General features: G+C 36.0%; 1 long non-coding RNA gene across 1 annotated transcript in view; it reads left to right on the top strand.

Moving 5' to 3' along the window:
- The window catches only part of LOC103106632 (uncharacterized), a 212,385-nt gene that overhangs the window by 86,956 nt on the left and 101,525 nt on the right, over window positions 1-23,904 (top strand). Inside the window, exon 2 of the long non-coding RNA XR_008914074.1 lies at window positions 2,991-3,038. This is a non-coding gene — a long non-coding RNA (uncharacterized LOC103106632). The remainder of the gene's footprint in view (window positions 1-2,990; window positions 3,039-23,904) is intronic.

Here is a 23,904-nt window from a genome sequence, read left to right as displayed (position 1 = left end):
TATACCAGTGTAGACAGGGTTATAAAATAAATTATTTTTTGGAAAAATATATATTAAAAGAGTAGCAATATGTGATTGAAATAAATCTGGAAAGCTAACAAAACAGTTCACTAACATATTTCCTATCTCTTCTCCTTCCTCACTTCCCATAACACTGGCAACTTCAGTTTGGGTCAAAGAAAGGGGATGAATTAAGGTTGAGGCAGGCCAGAAAGTAGCTCACTCGACAAGTACTATCAGTGCTTTATAAATTTCAATCTTTTGGGTGAAAGCCCATTACCTAATGCTAGGGTTGGGTGTTTTTTTTTCCCCATTTAGAATGGAGTCTAAATGGGAAAAGACTCTATTAAAATGAAGCTAAAATTTTTTTTCAATCATTGTATGAAGTCTCAAAGTCCTTAGAAAATCAAAACAAGCAAAACATATTGATTTCTTTGTATATTTCATTTAGAACCCATACTCCATGGCAGATGTAACTAGTGTGAAGCAACTCAAGCTTTCCTCAAGGATATGACATTTATAGGACAAAAAAGGAACAGCTAGTGGATAGAGCCCCAGACCTGGAGATGGGAGGTTTGGGGTTCAAACCTCAGACACTTCCTAGATGTGTGATTCTGGGCAAGTCACTTAACCCCCATTGCCTAGCCCTTAATACTCTTTTGCCTTGGGACCAATGCTTAGTATCAATTCAAAGTGGAAGATAATATTAAAAAAAAACAATTTATAGGATTTGGATTATAGGATTGACAGTATTTGGCCAGTAAGTTCCTTCCTGTACTGGCCCATTTTAGTTCTGTCTCCCATCAGTGACCTTCTGGTGAGCTGGGATTCCTCCCAATAGATGCCATTCATTGATAGCATCCTAGTGTCTCTGATTGCTTAGTGCAGTGAGTTGGTATCCAGGATGGTCTTTTGCTTATTGTTGTTCAGTTGTTCCAGTCATATCCAACTCTGTGATCTATTTGGATTTTCTTGGCAAAGATACTGGAGGGGTTTGCCATTTCCTTCTTCAGCTCATTTTACAGATGAACAAACTGAGGCAAACAGGAACCTGCCCATGTTCACACAGCTGGTAAATGTCTGAGGCCAAATTTGCACTCAGGAAGATTAAGTCTACCTAACTCCAGGCTCTGCACTACATCCATGCCGAAAACTGCTCTATCCAGTGTTCCACCTAGCTTAGCTGCCCTTTCTTCCCCTACAGGATCTTTATGCTGAGGACTAAGATATTTTCCTTGGGCTTCACTCAACACCAACTAAATTTGTCTTAATACTGTGATTTGAGGATACCATTGCTTCTGCATGCCCCAGTTGTGCTCTGGGATGTGTGCTCCAGGAGGTAGAATGATTATAGCTCTGATCATAATCTAAATCTTAGAGATAGGAAATTCCTCATGAGAACTAGCTACCATATGGTAAGGGCTGGATTTCTCAATACCACAAACTACTTTAACTCTTCCATTCCTGCAGATGGAGAGGCTATTTTTAAACTGGTCCAATCAATACCAAGTAGATTTCCAATTCAAATACTAAAGCCTAAAATAGAAATGCGTGACTATTTGGATGCACATTTCTTACCTCAGGAAGTGAAAAGAATTAAAAGAGCTTACAGTAATTGATCCAACCAGTCAATTTGTCTTAGCTCAGTCATCCTTTCATTGATAAGCTTCTTCTATACAGCACTACAGGAAAGATCAAAGGGAGATGCTTCCAGATTGCCTCAGACTAACAAACCTGTATCTGTGCTGTTTCCGAACTAGAAAACATCCCATTTAATCTGTCCATCTGCCCCATGAATCTGGAACCAGGTCAAAAAATAGCTCATAATTGGTGAAAGTGAATATCAACTCAGAACTCTCCCAGAAATGACTAATCATATTTTACTTGACATGGAAATGCTCAGAACTATTTGACTCGTTGTTTTCATTGCCCACTTTAAAAATTAGTAATAAATGCAATTTCGATACTGTAAGTAAAATAATGCAGTATTTCATTTTCTCAGGAAAACCTTCCCTGTCCCTCCTTAAAGCTAGTGACTTTTCCCTGTTGATTCTCTTTAATTTGTCCTGCATATATATATTGTTTACATATAGCCATTTGCCTAATATTTCCCCATTATATAGTGTTCCTTGACAGTAGGGTTTTTTCTACTTTATATCTCTAACAGCACAGTGTCTAAACTTCACAAATTATTATTGACTGACTGACAGTGATATGTGGATTGATATGTTGATCTGGTTTCTTTTGTGAAACCAGCTTTGAAATGTCACCCTTTACTTCTTTTATTGGATATTCAATTTCACTGGTGTAGGGAACTCTAGCAATTTATATTCTAAAACTAATAGCGATAATAACAGTAGTAGTTAGCATTTATATAGTGCTTTAAGGTTTGCAAAGTGCTTGATGTACATTATTGTACTTGTTAATAGACTTTGGTCCAAAGCTCTAAAATACTAAAAATAACATTTGTGTAGAGCTTCAAGGTTCATAAAACAGTAAGAAATGCAAACCTTCTGTTTCTCACAATCACTCTGTACGATAGATGCTATTATTTATTTTTAAACTCTTCCCTTCTGTTTTAGAATTAATATTAAGTATTGGCTCTAAGGCAGAAGAGCAGTAAGTATTAGATAATTGGGGTTAAGTGATTTGCCCAGGGCCACATTGCTAGGAAGTATTTGAAGCCAATTTGAACCCAGGACCTCCTGAATCCAGACCTGGTTCTGTATCCACTGAGCCACCTACCTGTCCGCAGTAAGACTAATTTGAGAGGCAGCATGAGTAGCCAAGCAGCTAAAGGAATGGTCTTGGAATTAGAAGGACCTAGGTTCAAGTTCTATCTAAGACATAATCTGGTTATGTCACAGTGGGCGAGTTTCCTGTACTACCTAACTGCCCCGATAGATTTCATTATTATCACTTTTTAGTATTATTCATTATTCTATATTCTTTATTCATTATTCCCTATTTATTATTATCCAATTTTATAGATGAAGAAATGGAAGCTGAGAGTTCAGTGATCAAGGGTCCAACAACCAGTAAGTATATGAGGGAGGATTTGAACTCAGGTCTTCTTGATTCCATGTGCACCATTTAAATGACAGTTTATAACCAAAGTCGTACATCTAGTAAGTATCTGAGGAAAATTTGGAACTCAAACTCCACTTGACTGGGTTTTATCCATTATACTACTTAGCTGTCTTTAAACTCTGACCTCATTTCTAAAGTGTTTTAATTGACACATTAAGTAATTGCCTAATTTAAATCTTTTTTTTTTCTATACTTGCATTCCATGTGAACAATGGGGGATAGGTACTCATGGAACACATTCATTAAGCGCTGACAAAAATAATGATTTGAAAATTAATTCCATTTCAATAATCTTATTGTTGATCTGTCAACTCTAAAAAATTAACTAACAGAGCAATGGTGGGTGGTTAAATGGATACACCCTCCAAAATGTTAAGTGTTACCCCAAATTAACCTGCTTTTTTCTTAGGAAGACTCTTGAGTAAACTGTAGTCTGCTAGGGAATATGGAGGATGCCCAAATCCCATGAAATTGAAAGTGCTTGTTGCAAGAGCCTAGCTTAGTATTGGAGTCATTGTTTAGTTTAGAAAGTGTGTGCAATTTAGAGGATGTGCTCGCCATGCTAGGTGGCTAGCTGCTGACTCCTGCAGAAAAAGCTGATTATCACTGATACTCAATTCATTGTACTATGAAGTAAGTTTATCTTTCTCCCACTCCTTTTGGGGGTGACTTTTAGTCCCTTCCCCCCTTCAGTCACATGGTGCTTTCAAACTATTATCCTTACTTCTTGAGAATCATCCTGCTCTTTGGACCTCCATCACTTGTCCATCCTCCTGACAGCTAGGTGACATGGTGGATTGAGCACTGGATCTGGCATTAGGAAAACTTTTGTTTAAATCTGGCCTCAGCCACTTCCTAGCTGGGTGACCCTAGGCAAATATCTTAACCTCTGTATGCCTCAGTTTCCTTAACTGAAAAATGGGGAAAAATAATAGCACCTACATCCTACTATTGTTGTGAGGATCAAAGGAGCTAATATCTGTAAAGGATAACCTTAGCACAGTTCCTGGCACATAGTAAGTGCTCAGTATATGCTTGTTCCCTTCCTCCGTCCTTTCAAATGTCCTTATCGTTAGATTTGAGGCAGTCCTGTTTTCCAATATGATCATTAGCTAGAGAATTCATCTAACCTAGTATGACAAAAGACATTAATGTGTGTAAGGGAGAAAACTTTGGCAGAAATCAGCTGCAAAGAGAAAGCACGGGGGAAGAGTAAAGGAAAAAACTCAAGATTCCAGTAAAAGAACAGAAGCTGAGAGAACTCAAAACTGCCAGCTCACCTCACTTCTCCAGCTGAGAGCCTGAGAAGAGGATCTCTGAGGCTGGGAGTCCCTCTGGATATCAACTGCTTCCCAATGAACCTCTGAAATCTCTCATTTAGCTTGAGACATTATAGACTGGGACTTTGAAGAAAGCTCTCTACTGAGAAACTCCTCTCCAAAGATTATTCTCTATCTCTCTCCCCAACTTGTCCTGAACTCCTTACTCTAACTAGATTAGCTCAGGAGTAGGGACCAAGTCAGCTGCTGACTAGAAGAGGGGTCAAGGCCAAAAGCCTGGATCCCAGAGATTTGGGGAGGTCAGTCTGCCAATCAATAGGGATTCCTGCTACCCACTTTCCTCACCTAATACTTTCATCTCTCCATTCCCTGGGGGATCCAAAATAAAGTGTTACTACTTATATCAGGTCTGCCTAGTTCCTGACACAAAGAAATGCAGCTGAAGATTTTGGGAGAACCATACTTCTCCCCAAAAAGGAGGGTTAACTCAGGATCCTAAGGATCCAAATAACTAGATCCAAAGGAATAATCCTCTCCTTTAGGCAGAGGAGTAACTCTAGGTTTTTTTTTGGGGGGGGGGGAGAAATGGCAGTTGGTGTACTTAAAGGACCCAGAGACAAGAAGGTCCATCTGGTCTCTCAACTATAGCTGAGGCCAAGAAGGGAAGCTGTGTGGTATTTCACTAAAGCTCTTGCCTCTAGTTTTTAACCTCTACCTCCCAGAACCACTCTTTAAGGAGACATACGTGCCCTTCAGGGAGACAAAGCCTGGTTACCTTCCCTGGGTTACCTACCAACCCCCAATCCCTCTCCTCTCTCCATTCTCTCAACTCTTTCTCTCCCTCTCTCCAGTTCCCTGGTGTTTGTGTGTGTGATCCTCTTATAGGCCATATATTTCATGTGCTAATGGAAGATAGGTTCCACACATTCCCAGATAATATAATATTTTAACAATGACTATCCAACACTCTTTGGCTCTGTCTTTTTTATCTAATTGGGAGTAAGTTTAGAGTTAACCAGTGAAAAGGAAGTGACTTTCAAAGCACCTCAGAGTAATTGTACTATTCAAGTGTCTGCTTTATCTCTCTTGGTATTTGGGGTTTCTACTGCCATGACTGAATAAAATTAGACATTGATTAGTGTTTGACTTTTTAAGAGAAATACCAGAATAATACAGACCTCCAGCTATTGTGAAAAGTAGTAAATGTTTGGAACTATCTTTTTCATTTGAAGACATTGCCTTGATGAAATTACTTCTTATGTATTCAAAAATCTGTGAAAAGGGTAGAAGGCAATCAGAATCCATATTCACATACTTCTTATTTGGTATATTTGGTATATTATATTTGGTATAAGTGTTTGAGTCAATCTACTCTGATGGATTTAGGACTTAATCTGTGAAGGCACTAAATTAATAGAAATTATTACCTTACTACATCTTTTTATCTTCTTGTCTTTTCCCTTCTCATCACCTGCTATTAGAATTCCTACTTTCCATCAAGCTCAGCTCAGGTGCTACCTCTAATATGAAGTTTTCTCTGATCTTCCAGGATTTAGTGTTCTCTGTCTTCTCAAATTATTTTCAATTTAATCATCTATGTTTTTGTTCTGCCCTCTTCTCTAGGACAATTGAGACCCTTTGAGGGGGAGGGATCCTAGTATATTATCTAGCATATAGGAAGCCCTTACCAAATGGTTGTTAAATTGAATTAATAAATCTTTTGAGGATTTACTTTGTGTTCTGGTGTCTCCTTCCTTTCTTTTACTCTCTCATGAATATCTGTGAACCATTTGGATCATATGTGTGTTCTGTCTTTCTCAATACATGAACAAGATGCTTTGTTTTTCAATAACACATTTCTAATGTATTCGAGGGGTTATGTCACACTAATGATGCCTTTAATGCCATTTTTCATTCTTAATAATGCACTGTGGCTTACTTATGTCCTTGGTTTTTCCTTCAAACATCAGAGTTTATTAAATAGTAATATGGTAGGACTTATACTTCAGGAATATTGCTTTGGTAGCAGTTAAAGGATGTATTGGAGTAGCCAGGGACTTGAGGTAGGGAGAGAAGTTGAGAAACTATTCTCATATACCAAGGGAGAGGTAATGAAGGCTTGAACTTAGGTAGTCAATAAATTTATGGAGAGAAAGGAATGAATACAAAATATTTTGTGAATGTAGAACTAATAAGATTTGGCAATTTATTAGATATGAGGGATGGGAAAGAAAAAATGTGTTTGGGGCTTGCTGTCATCAATATAATAATATAGCAATAGGAGCATTTGGAACACTTTGTTATCTTCTTTTTTGATTGTACAGGACAGCTTCTATGACCTGGAAAATAACTGAAGCTAACATTTGTTTCCTGTTTTTTTGCCTTTCATTATTCCAATCTTTCATACAAGTTTGCCTCTATGCCGTATGTAAATATAAAAGTGATTTTTGATTCTTTAAGACTATCCCAGAGGAATTCTAGCAAGCCCTACCAAGCTGAAGAAATGTTGAGTATTGTCCTTTCTGTGTAGTATAGATCTTTTAGGAGTATATTATTGACCTGATTGTTATCGGTTAAATATCACATCTTAAGAATTTTGGTTGTTACTGAGTCATTGAGTCGTGTCTGATTCTTCTTGATCCTATTTGAGGTGTTCTTGGCAAAGATACTGAAGTAGTTTGCTATCTCTTTCTGTAGCTCATTTTACAGATGAAGAAACTAAGCCAAACAGGATTAAATGACTTGTCTATGGTCACACAACTAGTGTATGAGTACAGATTTGAACTCAGGTCTTCCTGACACGAGAGCTAGAACTCTATACACTCTACCCCCTAGAAGCCCACCTTAAGAATACAATAATTAAATTTATGTTTATATATGGTCCAAGAACTGTGTGCTTCTAAACACCCCCTGCCACATTTCTCATCACTCACCAATGTCACTATGAAAGCAAAAAGAAACTATATACGACTGTGTCTATTCTGTATTTTTATCTATTTCATGGGTAAATGTATCTAAAATATTTCTCATCTCCTATGAGTTGGCCATCATCCTGGTGATGAGTCCTTCTGCCTTTCTATATTTAGCAATCCCATTCTTATTTACATATACAGTTTATCACTTGGATTATACACAATCACAGTGATATAGCAGTAAAAAAAGAGAGTGGCCTATTAACAACCATACAGCTCTTAAACCATTAATTTAAATGTTGGTCCTCTTACTGTTTGACTTTTTTGTTTTATTTTTAATTTATATTTTTCAGTATTATATGTAGATACAATTTTAATAATAGTTTTCTGGCATTTGGTGATCCATGTTCTTCTCCCCTGCCACAAGAGGCAGGTAATATAGATTGTACAATGTGCTATCATGCTATGCATATTTCCATGTTTATCATGTTGTGAAAGAAGGCACATATCACTTTGTATTAATCTTTACAACTCAAACAAGAGAAAAACTCACGGAGGAAATAAAGTCAAGAATGGTATGCTTCAGTCTGCACTGGGACTCTCAATTCCCTGTATGGTGGTAGATGGCCTTTTTTTTTGTCATGCTTATCTTCAGTTTTTCCTGAATCCTTGCATTGCTGATGATAATTAAGTCATTCCCAGTTGATCATTTCACACTATTGTTATTACGGGTGTACAACATACTCCTAGTTTTGCTCACTCCAGTTTGTGTCACTTCAAGTCTTTCCAGATTTTTTTGTGATCATCTTGTTTGTCATTTCTTATGGCACAATAGTATCCCTTTACAAATTATACCACAACTTGTTCAGCCATTCCCCAAGTGATGGACATCCCTTCAGTTTCCGATTATTTGCCGTCACAAGAAATTGCTATAAATATTTTCATACAGGTAGGTCTTTTTCCTCTGTTGTTAATCTCTTTGGGGTCCAGACCTAGCAATGGTACTTCTGGGTCAAAAGGTATGCAGTTTCATTTGGGCAGGGCTTCAAAATGCTCTCTAGAATGGTTGTATCACTTCACAGCTCCACCAGCTGTGTTTCATGTATAATATTTATCTGATACTCAAGTCAATGATGCACTTCTAAAGGAATTAAGTCACATCTTCATTGAAATTCTTGCTGTAAATAAAACCAGAAGACATAAAGAAGTTGTAGTTAGATGGAAAGATGATTGACAGGTTTGCAAAATTAGTTTCAGTTTCTACCCAAAGGCAATGAGAAATATAATTTTATTGAGTTCTTGAGCATCTTGCCCCACGGTGCTGACAATGAGCTTAAACAAACAGAACACCACAAAAATAATTACAGCTTATGTATCAACAATTGATGCAGATGATGAAATGGAGAAATTCTGTTAAGAGCCTGACAAGCTTCTCTAAATTAAGTCAATATATACCTTGGCAACTCTATAATTTCATAAAGCAAGGGAAGATGGCAAAAATACACCCAAACATATAGTTTGAGATTAAGAAATAAAAAAGACACAGGTAGACTACCCAGAAGTTCATGATTGTGCAGGTTTATTTCTTAAGGTGAAGAAGGAAAAAGGAAAAGAAGCTATACATTCTATAATATTTATAGCAGCTCTTTTTGTGGCACAAAAGAAGTGAAAACTAAAGGGAGTCTATCAGTTGGAGAATGACTGAATAAGCTGTGGAATATGAATATAATAGAATACTATTATTCCAAAAGAAATGTCAAACAAAATGATTACCAAAACCCTGGAAATACTTATATGAAGTGTTACAAAGTGAAGAAAGCAGAACCAGAGTGTTGGATAATAAGAACCATAAAGTGTATTAACTGTGAATGCTATAACTATTGTCAGCAAGGCAAGATCCAGGACAGCTCCAGGGGACTCATTACAAAAAAAGTGTGGAAACAAAATGCATATCAAAACATGTCATTTTCAGTTGATTTCCTCTATGAATTTCTCTCAAACGTAAGGAATACATGTCTTGTTTCACAATATTACAAACATGGAAATCAGTATTACATGACTACATTTACAATGTATATCATATTACCTTCCTTCTTAGGATGGAGGGAAATGTGGAAGAAAGGGGGGGAAAGAATGAGACATAGATTTTTGGTCATAACTCTGGATCTTGAGTCAGAAAACCTGAGTGCAAATCTTGATTCTTTCTGGTACTTCCTGTGCAACCTTGGGCCTCACCTCCTTCAGTTGTCCTTATCATTCTCCTTTGAAATACTGAAGGTTGGATTATGTAAACTTTTAGGTTCTTTCCACCTCTAAATCTAGCATCATAAGATCCCATTAAAATGGAATGATTGCATTTGTGTGATACCATGGCAGAACTTGACCTACTGTGTGAGGATAGGCATTCATGCTATCAAATAGACCTCTACACACAGAAAATCTAAACTAGTAGAAGAGTCACAAGGTTAGATCTATGTGAATAGAGGACTAGGGTAAAAGGAATATGTGCAATGTGCTTCCTTCTGCACATATTGCTTTTCCCCTGCCTTGTGGTTCTTTCTCTTTCCCTTTTTATTCAATATTTTTTCTCTGTTTTTATTACTTAAATAATTTATGAAATATATTCACTAAAGTTTGTACTTGCCTATACCAGAATGACCTATGAAAATAACTGTCACATTACCAAGGGGAAAAAAAAGCTTGAAAGAGACATTATTTGCCTATATTTTTGTTTATTCTAATGCAATATCATGCAACTTTTCTTGAGTTGGTGTTGCTGTTTTTCCTCTCATCCATACAACTTTTTATTTGTTTCTTGAGCAACAGCTTTGAAAATCACAGGGCTACTATAAAGTGACAGGATGCTAATTTATTTTAAAAAATGAGAGATTTTTGAATGCAGAAATTCCACTCATTTTATTTTGGTTTCATCATAGGAATTTCAAAGAACAAAAGCTGAAACTTTATCCAGGTCTCATTACATAACCCAAAGAACTGCAAATATTTGAGAGATGAAGAAGAAAATTAAGTCATACTTTGATTTCCTAGGGCATCTTGGCCTCTTTAATGAGGACCTCTGGAATAGTGCCAGAAAGGGAATGATCCTTGATGACAAATGTTATATTACCAGATATTAAATAGAATATAATTGAAAATCTGTAATCTAAAATGGAGATTTTCAGAAATAATTTCCTATCTGTTAATGAAAAATGCAAATGTCATAGGAAATCATTAATAAGGGAGACATAAATATATGATATATATGAATATGATTATTAGTGTCAGAATCATTCTGCTGCCATTGACTTAATATTCAATTAGTTTTGCTCTACTTACATGACAATAGTTGACAGAAGACTTAGAAGAGATGAAAAATCAGAAAGTACCTAATTTGGAAATCTCATACTGTTGGTTTTATTGTGACCATTAAGATTTTTAGGGGAATTTTGCCACGCTGTAGAGAGATAGATACATTTATTTCCTAAACTTCTCCCTCTGACTGGAAGAAAGGGAAACCTTCATCAGTTTCTCTTTATTCTAATTATATTCAATTCCCCTTTTGTTTCCATGAACTCATTAGAAACAGAAGAGTAAAATGATATTAGACAAAAATTTTAATATTTTAATAATAAATTTTAGTTATTTCTCCTGCTGCTGATTAATTTCCATGGAGTTATAGGGTTGACTGCAACTTGACTGATTAGATGGATAAATGATAAATTTGTCCATTCATTCATAATTTCTCTCTCTCTCTCTGTCTCTCTGTCTCTGTCTCTGTCTCTCCCTCTCTCTCTCTCTCTCTCTCTTTCTCTTTCACTTTCTCTCTCTATCTTCCTTCTCCCCAATTTCCTCTCACTTCTTCTCTTCCATTATTACTCTTATGAAAAATTAGAAATAATATAGCTGGATAAAGTAAGTAGAAATGTCCATGAAAAGAAATGGACTTTCTCCTAGACTAGGTAAACCTAAACTTCCAAAAGTCATTCAGACTATAGTTGCCCCAGGCCTAACTTGGCCTATGACCTACTTTAGGTCTGAAGCCCCCAGCCAAAATAATGGCTTCTTCTAGATCAGAACACTCTTGGAAATAAATTTGTCTGGATAACCTTCCAAATACTTAAGCTGTTTCCCAAAAGAAAAGTAAATTAGACATGAATTAAATGGTAAGCCATTAGCCACAAATAAGCTAGGGATACAGAATCTAACAGTTATAAGACATAGGATCATGGATGGCATTTAGAGTTGGATAGAATCTTAAGACTTTTTTTATGCTCATCTTTTTCATCTCCACTCATTTGCCAGACAGGGAAATTAAAGCCAAAAGATGTTAAATTACTTGGCCAAAGAAAAACATTGGTAGAGCTAGAATTCAAACCTTTGTCCTCTATCTTCAAATCAAGGTGCCTTCCTACTACATAATAGCAATTTCATGGAATTAGTAGCTGTAGAAATTCCCTGCAAGCTGACAGTATTATATTGTTCTGTTAAGATTTCTGGACTTGGATTTAAGTTCCTGCTCTGAGGCTTAGTTGATGTTGGCTTCCAGTCAATATTCTTAACCTTACTCATTCCCAATTTCTTATCTGTTCAATGCTGGTACCATTTAGGCCACAGAGATATGATGAGTGTAACAGGAATACGTAAATGTGAGCTCTTATTCTACCATTTATGGGCAGGCAGTGATAGCTTGACTTAGATTGAGGTCAAAAGGCAGCATGACACAAACTATTCTCTGACCCCATTCACTGACCAGAGGGGAGGTCAGGAGGGAGTGGATATCAGCAGGTGGCAAACTGGTTGTTTTGGTCATAGTCAAATTCAAGGCCAAAATGCCCAAAGTGGTAATTATTTTGATAAAGCGGCTAATGACTCTCCTTTCCCAATTATGTAACCTGTGTAAACATTTTTAATTTTATTCAGAGGCAGTTATGAGTCAAGAGGAGACGGAAATTTTGTAAGAAAGGAAAATCTCTTAGGGAAAATTCTGAACTTATTAGGTTCAATATAAAAAATATAAATTTATGGGGCTCTGGATATCTCCCTGCTTGTCATATGTAGAGTGAGTTTCTCTTATGTTAAGGGAATAAAAAGCTACAACCATTATGAAGAGATGAACTATAATCCAGTCAAGGAGATGATTACCCAGATGTAATGAAAAGAGGGAGAATCTCTGCTGAATCTGGACTAAAGTCTGCCAAGTCCAAGGGTAGCTTCTGCAGAATGAACAAACTGATGAAAAGAAATTATTAAACATTTATTATCTGTCAGTTGCATCACTGAACTGTGGAAATGCAAATACAAAAATCAAGACAGTCTCTGCCTTTAGGGAGCTTATATTCTTTCAAATTCTTTTTAAAATTTCAATACATTTTTATTAATATCTTTTTTATATTACCAAAAATGTTCAAAGTATACTTCTTTTCACTTCCCAGAAAGCCACTTATATAAGAAAGAGGATGGTTAAAGGTAAAAAAAGAAAAAGAAAAAAATATCATAACTAATCAATACAATCCAAAAATATGAAAACATACTCATAATTTTGAACCTTCCATCTTTGCATAATGGAGGGGCAGAAGTCTCTTCTTTGGAGCCAAAATTCTTTATAATTTTGCATCACTCACTTTTGATTTTTTCTTTTGTTCTTTTGATATTGTTGTGGTTACTCTGTACTTTGTGTTGTTGGCTTCTAGTGGGTTGTACAATATTATCACCTGATACCTATAATCCTTTATTTTTAATTATTTTTCTGAATTTAGCAAATCTCAAAAGAGAAAAAATTCCATTCAAAATAGCACAGGAAAAGGTGTTTATATGGGTAAAACCATAAATCTTCATTATGTAGAGCTTACTTTAAAAAATATATAAGAAATGCATATTACATTCAAAGCTTTTTTATTTATAATTTCCTTTGAAATTCCTTCTGTCTTTTTAAAGGTGACTGCAATGACTGTCTTTTGTTTTATTCTTATTTTTAAAAATTATACTAACACTTGCTTTCCTATACTTATAAAATGGAAAAATAAAATCCTTGAAAGAAATAGTCAGGAAAAACAAATCCACACATTTGCCATGTCCATAAATCTGTGTTTTATTCTGCCTATTGAGTCTATTACTTGGTCTATCACTTGTCAATCAAGAGGTGGGTAACGTACTTCATAATAAGGTTTCAATAGTCATATCTGGTCTTTGAACTGATTATAATTCTTAAACCTTTCCAAACAGTTTTTCTTTGTTTAATGGTACTTGATCTTTTCTCTTTGATTCTGTATCAGTTTATCTAAGACTTCTTATGCATCCTTGAATTTATCTTTTTCATTATTTCTTTTAGTGCAATATTACATTCATATAGTCATAGTTTGTTCAGCCATTCACTGAGTGATTCTCACCCCCTTAATTTCCAGTACTGTCCTGTAATAAAAAATGATCTTATAAGAATTTGAGATCTTTTTCTTATTTCTTTGATCTCTGAGGATATAGATTGAGTAAAGCAGAAAGTGGTTATTGAAGCCTGAGAGCCTATCAATGGTTTTTTTTGCCAATCTGCCAATGGGCAAATTAAATTTCAAGTTATAGCATTTGAAATCCTAGGGGGGAAGTTGGGGAAAGTCAGTCATTCAGTCAGCATTTATTAAGAGGCTTCTATATGACAGGGAGTGGGCTAAGTGCTCGAGATACAAAAGAAGGCAAAAGGCAGACTGCTCAGAATGTACATCAATGGAATAAAGGAACTGGTTTAAATCCTGCATCTACTATTGATGACCTGAATGAATTCAAACATATCATTCAACTTTCTGAACTTCAACTTCTTCATCTATGAAGTAAGAGTTAAACAGATGATATAAAATATATTAACATAACATGAAATGGAGAAAATTTATCAGTATAATTATTGAAAGTGCTATAAATTTTTATTAAAATCCTAGCAAAAGACAACAATAATATTATTAATTTAAGGTCTAAATCAATTATCCTGTCAACAGTATTATCCGAAAAAAATTTGCTTGTGTAATTCCTTTTCCTTCAAACAAAATAGTTGCTAGTAGAGTGGGAATGATGTGTCTAAAAGCAACATATGTGGATAAAGTTCACATAAGTAAACATTATTATTTCCTCAGCAAAAAGGTACTTGAAGAGAGAAAACAGTGCATTGAAATGAATTAAATAATAAACCAAAAACAACCCAAAGGAATTTGGTTGTTTGAAATATTTATTTAGGAAAAGTACGTTAAGGGGAAATGAGTAAATAATTTTGTTTTGTTCCACAATATGGATAAATAATAATGACCCCAGCATTGGGGTTACATGCTAAATATACCTAATATTGGACACATTTATGCTCTTTCTAAGCCTAAAACAATGTAGTCATATTTATGTGACCTAGAGCAAGTCCTTTCATCTCTCTAGACCTGAACTACCCCATCATTGGGGGGATTTGGGGAGGGAATAAGCATCAATCTTGCATCAGCAATATTACAGGTACCATGCTAAATATCTTATAAATATTATCTCATTTGATCCTCAGAACAACCCTTTGAGGTAGTTAATGAATGGTATTAGCATCAATTTACAGTTAGAATTCTTTTACTTTAAAAAAATTTCAATTACATGGAAAATTATTTTTGACAATATTTCAAACATTTTTATGATTCAGATTCTCTCTTACCCTCTTTTTCCTCCCTCCCACCCACTCTCACCAAACCCAGGCAGTAAAATAATCTAATATAAATTATACCTATGCTTCCATACAGTACATATTTCCATACTGCTCGCATTGTGAGAGAAGACTAGTTTGAAAACTGAGGCAAAATAAAGGTTAAATGACTTGCATAGATAATGTGTCTGAGGTTACTTTTGAACTCAGTCTTCCTAACTTCAGGTCCAATATTCTTTCCACTGTGTCACCTGGCTGCTCTTCTGTAAGATGAACTTATTGTCTAGATCAAATGTAGGTCAGTGTGTCAGCAAGCAGTTATTAAGTATTTACTTTTGCCAGGTTCAGTGCTAAGTGCTAGGGTTACAAAGAAAGTATAAATATTTTTTAAAGTCCCTGCCCTCAAGAAGCATGCAGTCCAAGGGGAAGATAAACTATAAACAGCTAAATGCCTATAAGAGATATAGAGAGTAGATAGTAGGTAGTCTGAGAAGGGAAGGCATTAGTATCTGAGGGCACCTGGGAAGATCTCTTGAAGGATGATTCTTGAAGGCAGACAGAGAAACTAAAAGGTAGAGGCAAGGAGAAAGGGTGTTCCTGGAGTGGTTGTCAATGGAAATCCATATCCACGTAGATGGTGGATAGAACACCATATTAAGGGAGCTACACATAGGGCACTATAGCACGGTTGTAGAGAATGTGGAGGGCAATGAGGTATAAGAAGACTAGAAATGGAGAAGGCAGGTTCTGAAGAGCTTTTAATGTCAAATAGTAGTCTTCCTATTTGGAACTCCTTGACAGGAGCTCATGACATGGATTAGAAAAGTTACTTTGGTCTCTGAGTAGAGTGGAGTGGAGAGACACTCGAGGAAGAGAGACTAGTTAAAAGGATGTTTTTTTTTTCCTCCAAGAAACCAGGCTGGAGGTGATGAGGGCCTGAACTACAGTTGTGGCTGTCATGAGTTGAAATAAATAAATATGTACAAAAGATGTTGTGAAAGTAGGTGATGTGGGTGAGCCAAGGATAACAACAAAGTTGAGGCTTGGTTAACTGGAGAGATGGTAATGTCCTCCTGTGATAGGGGAGTTTGGAAGAGGGAAGTTTTAGTGGGACAAGTAACGAATTCTGTTCTTTGGGCATATTGAGTTTGAGGTACCAGTCTAACTAGTCAGTGAGGATATAAGAGATCTATGACTAAATTACACGATACTATGATTGTACAAGGTAATATCCACATACCTAATTATAAGGCTAGATTTTTCATTCTTCCTCATTCTTTAGAATTAAATTTCCTTTCTTTTGGCTTCTCTCCTTTCCTGCTTCCCTCCCTTCAACAAACTTCTGTGCAGGTCTAATACAGTGAAAGCACTTAGACTTGTAAAAGATAGAGGGTAAGTTTTAGCTTTCTTTGCTTTGATATTAACATTTAACTGAGAAAACATTAGAAAATTGATTTTTTTCTAATTCATATACATATCTACTTGGAAATATAGTTTTCTTTTTCCTCATCTAGAAAATATTAACATTCTTAGAGAATAAAGACCTACTTAGATGACCTTAGGGTTTTGTTCAAGCTTTGAAAAAGAAGGCTAAGCTAAGTCTTACTTAACTGACCCATCTCTGCATATCTACCGTAGGGTTAGTCTTCATGAAAGGAAAACTATTTTACATATGTACAAAAACATGGAAATACTGAATTCCTTGAATAATTATTTTAATGGCAAAAATGGGCTTGGCCTCTGGAAAGTTAGACTTCATACCAATGAAAGAAGACAGGCTCACAGGGATCAAGTATTTATCAGCAGAAATTTAGACACCCAACTATATCTCCACATCACCATATATTTAATAATTTATCTTATCTTTTTTAGCTTTTTTAAACATTACCCTCATTTGTGAATGTATTTTTCCTCCCTCTCCAAACAAATGAATGAATCATCCCTTGTAAACAGAAAGAGAAAAGAACAGTTGGACAAAAGTCAATCAACACATCAATAATAAATGCAGTATTACTCATTCCTTGTTCCCTACCTCTGTAAAAAAGGGAGAAGATGCATTTAGGGTTATTTTGCCTTGAATATTTAAATTATATGGCATTCCACTTCATTTTTTCCCTTTCTACTTATATTATTGTAGCCACTGAAAATATTCCTGCTTACTTGTCTTTGCAGCAGTTCATATGCATCTTTCTGCTTCTTTGCATTCACATTTCTCATGTCTTTTGGTACAGTAGTGTTTCTTGAATTTGTGTATCATGATTTGTTTAGCCATTCCCCATTCCATTTCTATTCATTTTGTTTCTATTTCTTGGCTACCACAAAAGTGCAATTGTGAATATTTAGTATATAGGGAAACTGTCTTCCTTTTTAAAAAAAACCTTTTTAATATTATTTTCCTATTTGGAATCTCTGGGTCAAAAGTAATAGACATTTTAGTCACTTAAAGCATATTTCCAGACTTCTTTTCAAAATGATTGGACCAAATCATAAATCTACTAACAGTGCCTTAGAATTCCTGACTTCTATACTCACCTTTCAAACATTAACTTTTAATTTTATATGTATCATATTTGCCAGTTTATTGGGCATGTGGTGAAACTTCATAGCGACTTTTTTTTATTAGTTACCTTTTATTGTTATGATTGGTGTGGGGAAGAGAAAATTTTAAAAAGCAAAGGATAGAGGTCATTCCCAAAAATTAATGACATAATTTCATTCAAATGAAATAAAATGCATCAGAAATGGTTCTTGGTCTTGTCTTTATTCCCTATACATTCTGGATATCAGACCCTTTCCAAAGCTATTTGACAGAAAGCAGAGAAATTCTCCTTGTCATAGCTACATTGATGTTGTTTGTTTCATTCAAAGAGAATTATTTAATTTATTTTGGGGAATTACCCCTATCTTTTGCTTTTAAGAAATTTTTCCACCCATTCATAACTACGAAAGTTAACTGCTAACTGATGTTTTCTGTCTGTCTCTGTCTCTCTCTGCCTCTGTGTGGTATGTCTTCCCATCCTCTCTGTCTCTTTGAGATGGTGTAGCTTTATTTATTCAAATCATGCTAATATTTTGAATTTCTTGTATTATATGGTGTGAGATGTAGAACCAAACTAAATTTCTGTTTTCTCAGCTGTTCTTGACACTTAGGGAATTCTTTCCAAAGTAATTCATGTCCTTTGATTTATTGAGGACTTGGCTGTTTTCTGATTCTTCCATAGCTAGTCAGTTCTACTGATTTTTTTCTAACCAGAATTAAATAGTTTTTATGATTTCTCCTTTATAATAAAATTGAATTTAGGAAATTCTATTCTCCCTTTATTCCTACTTTTTAAAAGATTTATCTTGAGAATGCTTCATAAGAACATGATAGAAGATGACCTGGTTAGACAGTAGTTGTGAAAAAGAGCAGGGAATATGAGTGACTTTCAAATCTGATATTAGTCATTATAATAATATTATGTATCAACCAAAAAAGATCATGGAATGTTGGACTGCATTATGAAGGCAAAGTTTTTTAGGATTAGAAAGATGGTAGCTTTACTATACTACATCCTCGTCAGATTTTATCTATCTAGTTTAATTCTAGGCAATATTTTTTAAGGGAGTACCTTGATAAGCTAGAGAGTGCCCAGAGTAGGGCAACCAGGAGGATAAAGGGCCATATCAGGTGAGATCTGCTGAAGGAACTTGGGATGGTTAGCCTGGAAAAAAGAAGTAGAATAGTGAGAAGTGAATGGTATAATAGCCTTCTAATAATATTTGAAGACTGTTATAAGAAGAGAGATTAGATTGATTCTGTTTTGTAGTAAAGGGTTGAACCAGGAAGAAACTGCAAAGAACAATGCACACACACACAAAAAAAAGCTTGCTTTGAGCTTGCTATCAAGAGAAATTTTCTAACAACTAAAGTTGTCCAGAAATAGAATTGACTGCTTTAAGAGGTGCTGTGACACCCCTTCCTTAGAATTCTTCAAGTAGAGGATAGACCTCTTGGGTAGTTTATAATGAGGAATCCTTTCACTTATGAATTGAACTACATGGCTGCTGAGATCCTTCTGACTCCAATGATTCTGTAATTCTGAGATTCCAGGCTTATTTGTTTCTTCAAATGATTAAAAAAAAAAACCCTCTTACCTTCTATCTTAGAATCAATAGTGCATATTGGTTTTAAGGTAAAAGAGCAATAAGGGCCAGGCAATGGGGGTTAAGTGGATTTGCCTAGGATTACACAGATGTGAAGTAACTGAGGCCAGATTAGAACCCAGGAGCTCTGATCTCTAGGCCTACCTTTTAATCCACTAAGCTATCTAGTTTCCCCCCTTCAAACAATTTTTAAAATTTATTTTGCTAGTTTTCTAAAGAACTCTCTTGATAGTTTGATGTATAATATGATTATTTTTTTATTATATAAAGTCTATATTTAAAGAATGAAAGTCTTCCAATTATTTATTTCTTTAAAAATATTTTATAACCCCAATGACATTTCTTGAATATAAGTTGGTAATTTCTGCAATTTATAGTTATTTTGAATCAGACTTCCTTCATAGCTATTTCCTCCTAGATTTAACTATTGCTATATAGAAATGATGATTTTATAGATTTATTATGTATCCAACTTGACTGAAATGACTAATTTTGTAACATTTTTTTAATGCTTTCTCCTAGGGTTTTCTAAAGAAATCCTTATGACCAGAAAATAGGAAAAATTTGGTCTTTTATTTAACAATATTTATGCCTTAATTTTCATTCTTTTTTTCTATTGCTGTTGCTAACATTCTTGGAATGATATCAAATGACAGTGGGAGGAAAAGGACATTCTTGCTTTATTCTAGTATTTACTAGGAAAGCTTCTACTATTTCCCCATTGCAAATTAAGTTAGTTTTTGGCCTTTGATATATTTTTAATTTATTTTTGTTGAGATTTAAATGAAAATGAGCATTGTATTTTGCCCAAGCTACATAATCATGTGTTTTGAGATATTTGGGTTTTAGATATGATTAACTCTATTGTGTTTTTTTTTTAATGGTTCAGGCTTGCATTTTTGGTATAAACAAAACTTGGGTATTATGAATACTTTTTTGAATATATTATTGTCTTTTTTAGGATTTTAATTAAAATTTTATTTTTTATTTTCATTAATTATATTGATTAATTTTCTCTTCTATTTCATATTAGTTAATATATAGAAAGTTTAATATAAAATATTCTAGTTTTAAAATTTTGCATTTTCTGGTATATTGTATTTAATAATAATTGAATAATTATTTTTATTCTTTTTTCATTATGATTTCACATAATTTTTTGTTTTGATGATTTGTTTATTTTCTTATTGATTTCCTTCACCTTTTCAATAAAAGGCACAAACCCTCAAATTTCATTATTATTATTATTTTTTTAATGAATAATTTTCATATATTAAATTATTTTTGCTTTGGCTTTATCAGATATCATGATTGCCACTCCTTCCTTCTTTCTGTCATTTGAGGCCCAGAAGGTCTTACTCCATCCTTTAATTCTGACCTTGTGGGTGTCTACCTGCCTCATGTGTGTTTCTTGGAGACAACATATGGTAGGGTTTTGGATTCTAATCCATTCTTCTATTCATCTACGTTCATTCACGTTCAACGTTATGACTGTCACTTGTGGACTCCCTGGCATTTTGATATCCTTCCCTAATTCTAACCTTTCTTCTTCAGCTCTACCTTTTAGTCCAGTGATTTACTTTAAATCAATCCCCCTTGTACTTCCCTTTCTACTCCCCTCCCTTCTTATTCCCTCCCTTATTTTCCCTGTAGTCTTTTTAAAATTCCCCCCCCTCCCTCCCTTGTACTGCTTCCCTCCCCACCAGTCTGTTTTTTACCCTTCTACTCTCCTATAGGGCGCAAATCTATTCTCTTCCCCAATGGATTGGATTGTTCTTCCCTCTTTGGGTCAGTTTCAAAGTATGTAAGAGTTGAGTATTTCCTATCTCCAACCTTTTTACCCTTCCAGTGCATCGATGTTCTCCCCCCTCCCTCCATGAGCTTCTTTGTGACATATAAATTTACCCCCATTTGTTTCTTTTCCCATTTCTTTTAGTCATAAACTCTTTTCTTTTTTAGCTTTAGTCATGTATATATATATGTATATATACATACACATGTATATGTATTTATGCATGCATATATCTATATACCTATTTATGTCTTGTCCTTTCATCCTATACAGTTTGTCACTGTTCACTCTGAGTGTAGTTCTTCTAGTTGCTTAGGTGATAGCAACAGTTTTTAAGAGTTGCCAATGACCTTTTTTCTTATAGGGATACATATCATTTTAACTTATTGAGTCTCTTATAAAAATTTTTTTGTTGTTGTTCTTGTTGTTTTCCCCCTCTTTTTTAATTACCTTTTGATGATTCTCTTGAGTTCTGTGGTTGGACTTGAAATTTTCTGTTCAGGGTCTGGTCTTTTATTTATGAATGCTTGGAACTCTTCTGTTGTATTAAATGACCATACTTTCCCCTTTAAGAATATAGTCAGTTTTGATGGGTATTTTATTCTTGGCTGTAGGCCTAGTTCCCTTGCTTTCCGGAATATCGTATTCCATGCCTTTCAGTCTTTCAGTGTGGATGCAGACAGATCCTGTGTTATCCTCACCGTGTTTCCATGGTATCTGAATGGCTTCTTCTTGGCAGCTTATAATACCTGTTCTTTCATCTGATTGTTTTTGAATTTGGCTATAACATTTCTTGGTGTTGTCAGTTGGGGATTAAATACAGGGGGTGATCTGTGGATTCTTTCAATCTCCACTTTCCCCTCTTGTTCTAGGATCTCAGGACAGTTTTCCTGGATTTCCTCTAGTATTATGTCCAGGCTTTTTCTTTTGTCGTGGTCTTCTGGTAGTCCAATTATTCTTAAATTGTCTCTTCTTGAATGACTTTCCAAATCGTCTGTTTTGTGAATGAGATGCTTCACATTTTCCTCAATTTTTTCATTCTTTTTGTTTTGTTTTATAGTATCCTGCTGCCTTGTGAGGTCACTTGATTCTAGTTGTTTTACTCTGGTTCTTAAAGATTGGATTTCATCTTTGGCTTTTTGGTCGTCTTTTTCCTTCTGGTCTGATTTTCTTTGAAGATCGTCTTTCATCTCCTTTGCCTCATCTTTCATCTCCTTTGCCTCATTTTCCAGCTGGATGATTTTGGCTTTCAGAACACTATTTTCTTGTTTTAGTTCAAGTGCCTCTGTTTCCAGATGACTTATCTTAATTTTTAAGTTCTTTTCCCAATTGGCTTCAGCCTCTCTTAGTTGTGTTTTGAGTTCTTCCACAGCCTGTATACAATTCACTGGGATTTCTGGTTTATCATTTGCTGATCTCTCCCCCTCTGTTCCATTTGGTGAGTAGTAGCTGTCTATTGTAGTTTCTTTCTTCTGTTTCTGTTGTTTGTTCAAATTCACCCCTTCTTTCCTCCCCGCATTTGTCTGTGCTCTTGTTCCTCTCATTTTTTTGTTTTTTGGGGACTTCTATCAGTCTCTCCTCTTGGAGCTTTAACAGAGGATCTCTTGGTGTAATCTCTGGGGGAGGGTTGTTGGGGGTTCGAGCTTTCCTGTCCTCTGGAGGTTTTTGATTGGCTTAAAGTCCAGCAGTCAATGAGGATGGATGGGGAGCCTGGGCTTCCCTGTGTTCTGGAAACTTTTGATGGGATTGAGTTCAGCTTAGTTGGGTTGGGTTTACTCTGAGTTTTAAACTTCCTGGACGGCTGGAGCAGATATGGAGGATCTCCAAAGCTCTGGCCAGGCTGCCAGGTCTATGCTCCTTCTAGGCTGCCATCTTGACTTGGCCTCTAGGTTTCTGTTTTTTTTTTTTTTTTCCAGAAGACCCTGCTCTCTAAGGGGAGAGATGTGTGGCCTCTCTGGGCTCTGAGGGCTCCTGATGGGACTCAGCTGGTTCTTTCAGAAGACCCTGCTCTCTAAAGGGGGAGGGGTAGTGGCTTGCCTGGGCTCTGAGGGCTCCTGATGGGATTAGGTTCACCTGGTTTGGGCCAAATGAGCCCTGATGTAAAAAGCCTCCTCCTCCATAATCTATGTTGAATGCCTGGAGACTGGCCCAGGTTGTTTTCAAGGTAAGCCCTTCACTGGCCCTGAGGTTTTTGTTCTTTTAGAAGCTCTCAGGGCTCCTGATGGGATTAGGTTCAGGTGATGTGGGCTGAATGATCCCAGAGCCAAAAAAAGGAAGAAAAAAAAAGCAGCAACCTCCTCTTCCACAGTCTGTATTGAATGCCCAGAAACGGCCCGGGTTACTTTCAAGGTAAGCTCTTCAGAGCAACCCCTTTGCCAGCCCTGAGTTTTCTGTCCTTTCAGTAGCTCTGAGGGCTCCTGATGGGATTGGGTTCAGCTGGTGCCCTAAAGCTGGGACCTCCCTTGAGACTCAGATGGAAAAGACCCAGCCAGGGGGCTACAGGCTTCTCCCTTCTCTCTATGTTCCCCTGCCTTCTGTGTTGGGTACCCTGGAGACTGGCTCAGGTTGCTTTCAAGGTGAGTCCTCAGAGCCCTGAGGTTCCTGCTGCTGCCATGGGCTCAGCACTCTGGGTTGGGGGGGATGGGTCCTGGGACCTTCTTTCTGTCTACCCCTTAGATCTGAGTGATCTAGGGTTCTGGCTTTTGGGGTGTGGTACCTTTTGATCCAGGTCCAGGAGGAGTTTTCCCCAGGTCTATCCTGTTGTTCAGCTTGAATTTCGGTGGCCTAGGAGCACTCTGTTTGAGATCGGTAAGGAAGGGTTTCTGAGGTCTGAACTTTCGCTGCTTCTACGCCGCCATCTTGACCGGAAGTCCCTTTTTTCAAAGGTGACAGTCTTTAGAAGTCTGGGTGTTGGTTTTCCAGTTGCTCCTCTGTCCTTCACTCCAAGCCCGTGGGTCTGACTCTCTCAAATTTCATTATTTTAAAATACATAGCATGTGGGGTTGTTTGGATTTGAGGATGCTCTGTGGGATA

The sequence above is a fragment of the Monodelphis domestica genome, chromosome 8, assembly GCF_027887165.1.
Source record: "Monodelphis domestica isolate mMonDom1 chromosome 8, mMonDom1.pri, whole genome shotgun sequence".
NCBI classification, from domain to species: domain Eukaryota; kingdom Metazoa; phylum Chordata; class Mammalia; order Didelphimorphia; family Didelphidae; genus Monodelphis; species Monodelphis domestica.
The sequence above is the reverse complement of the archived record's forward strand: the minus strand, read 5'-3'. Positions and strand labels throughout refer to the sequence as shown.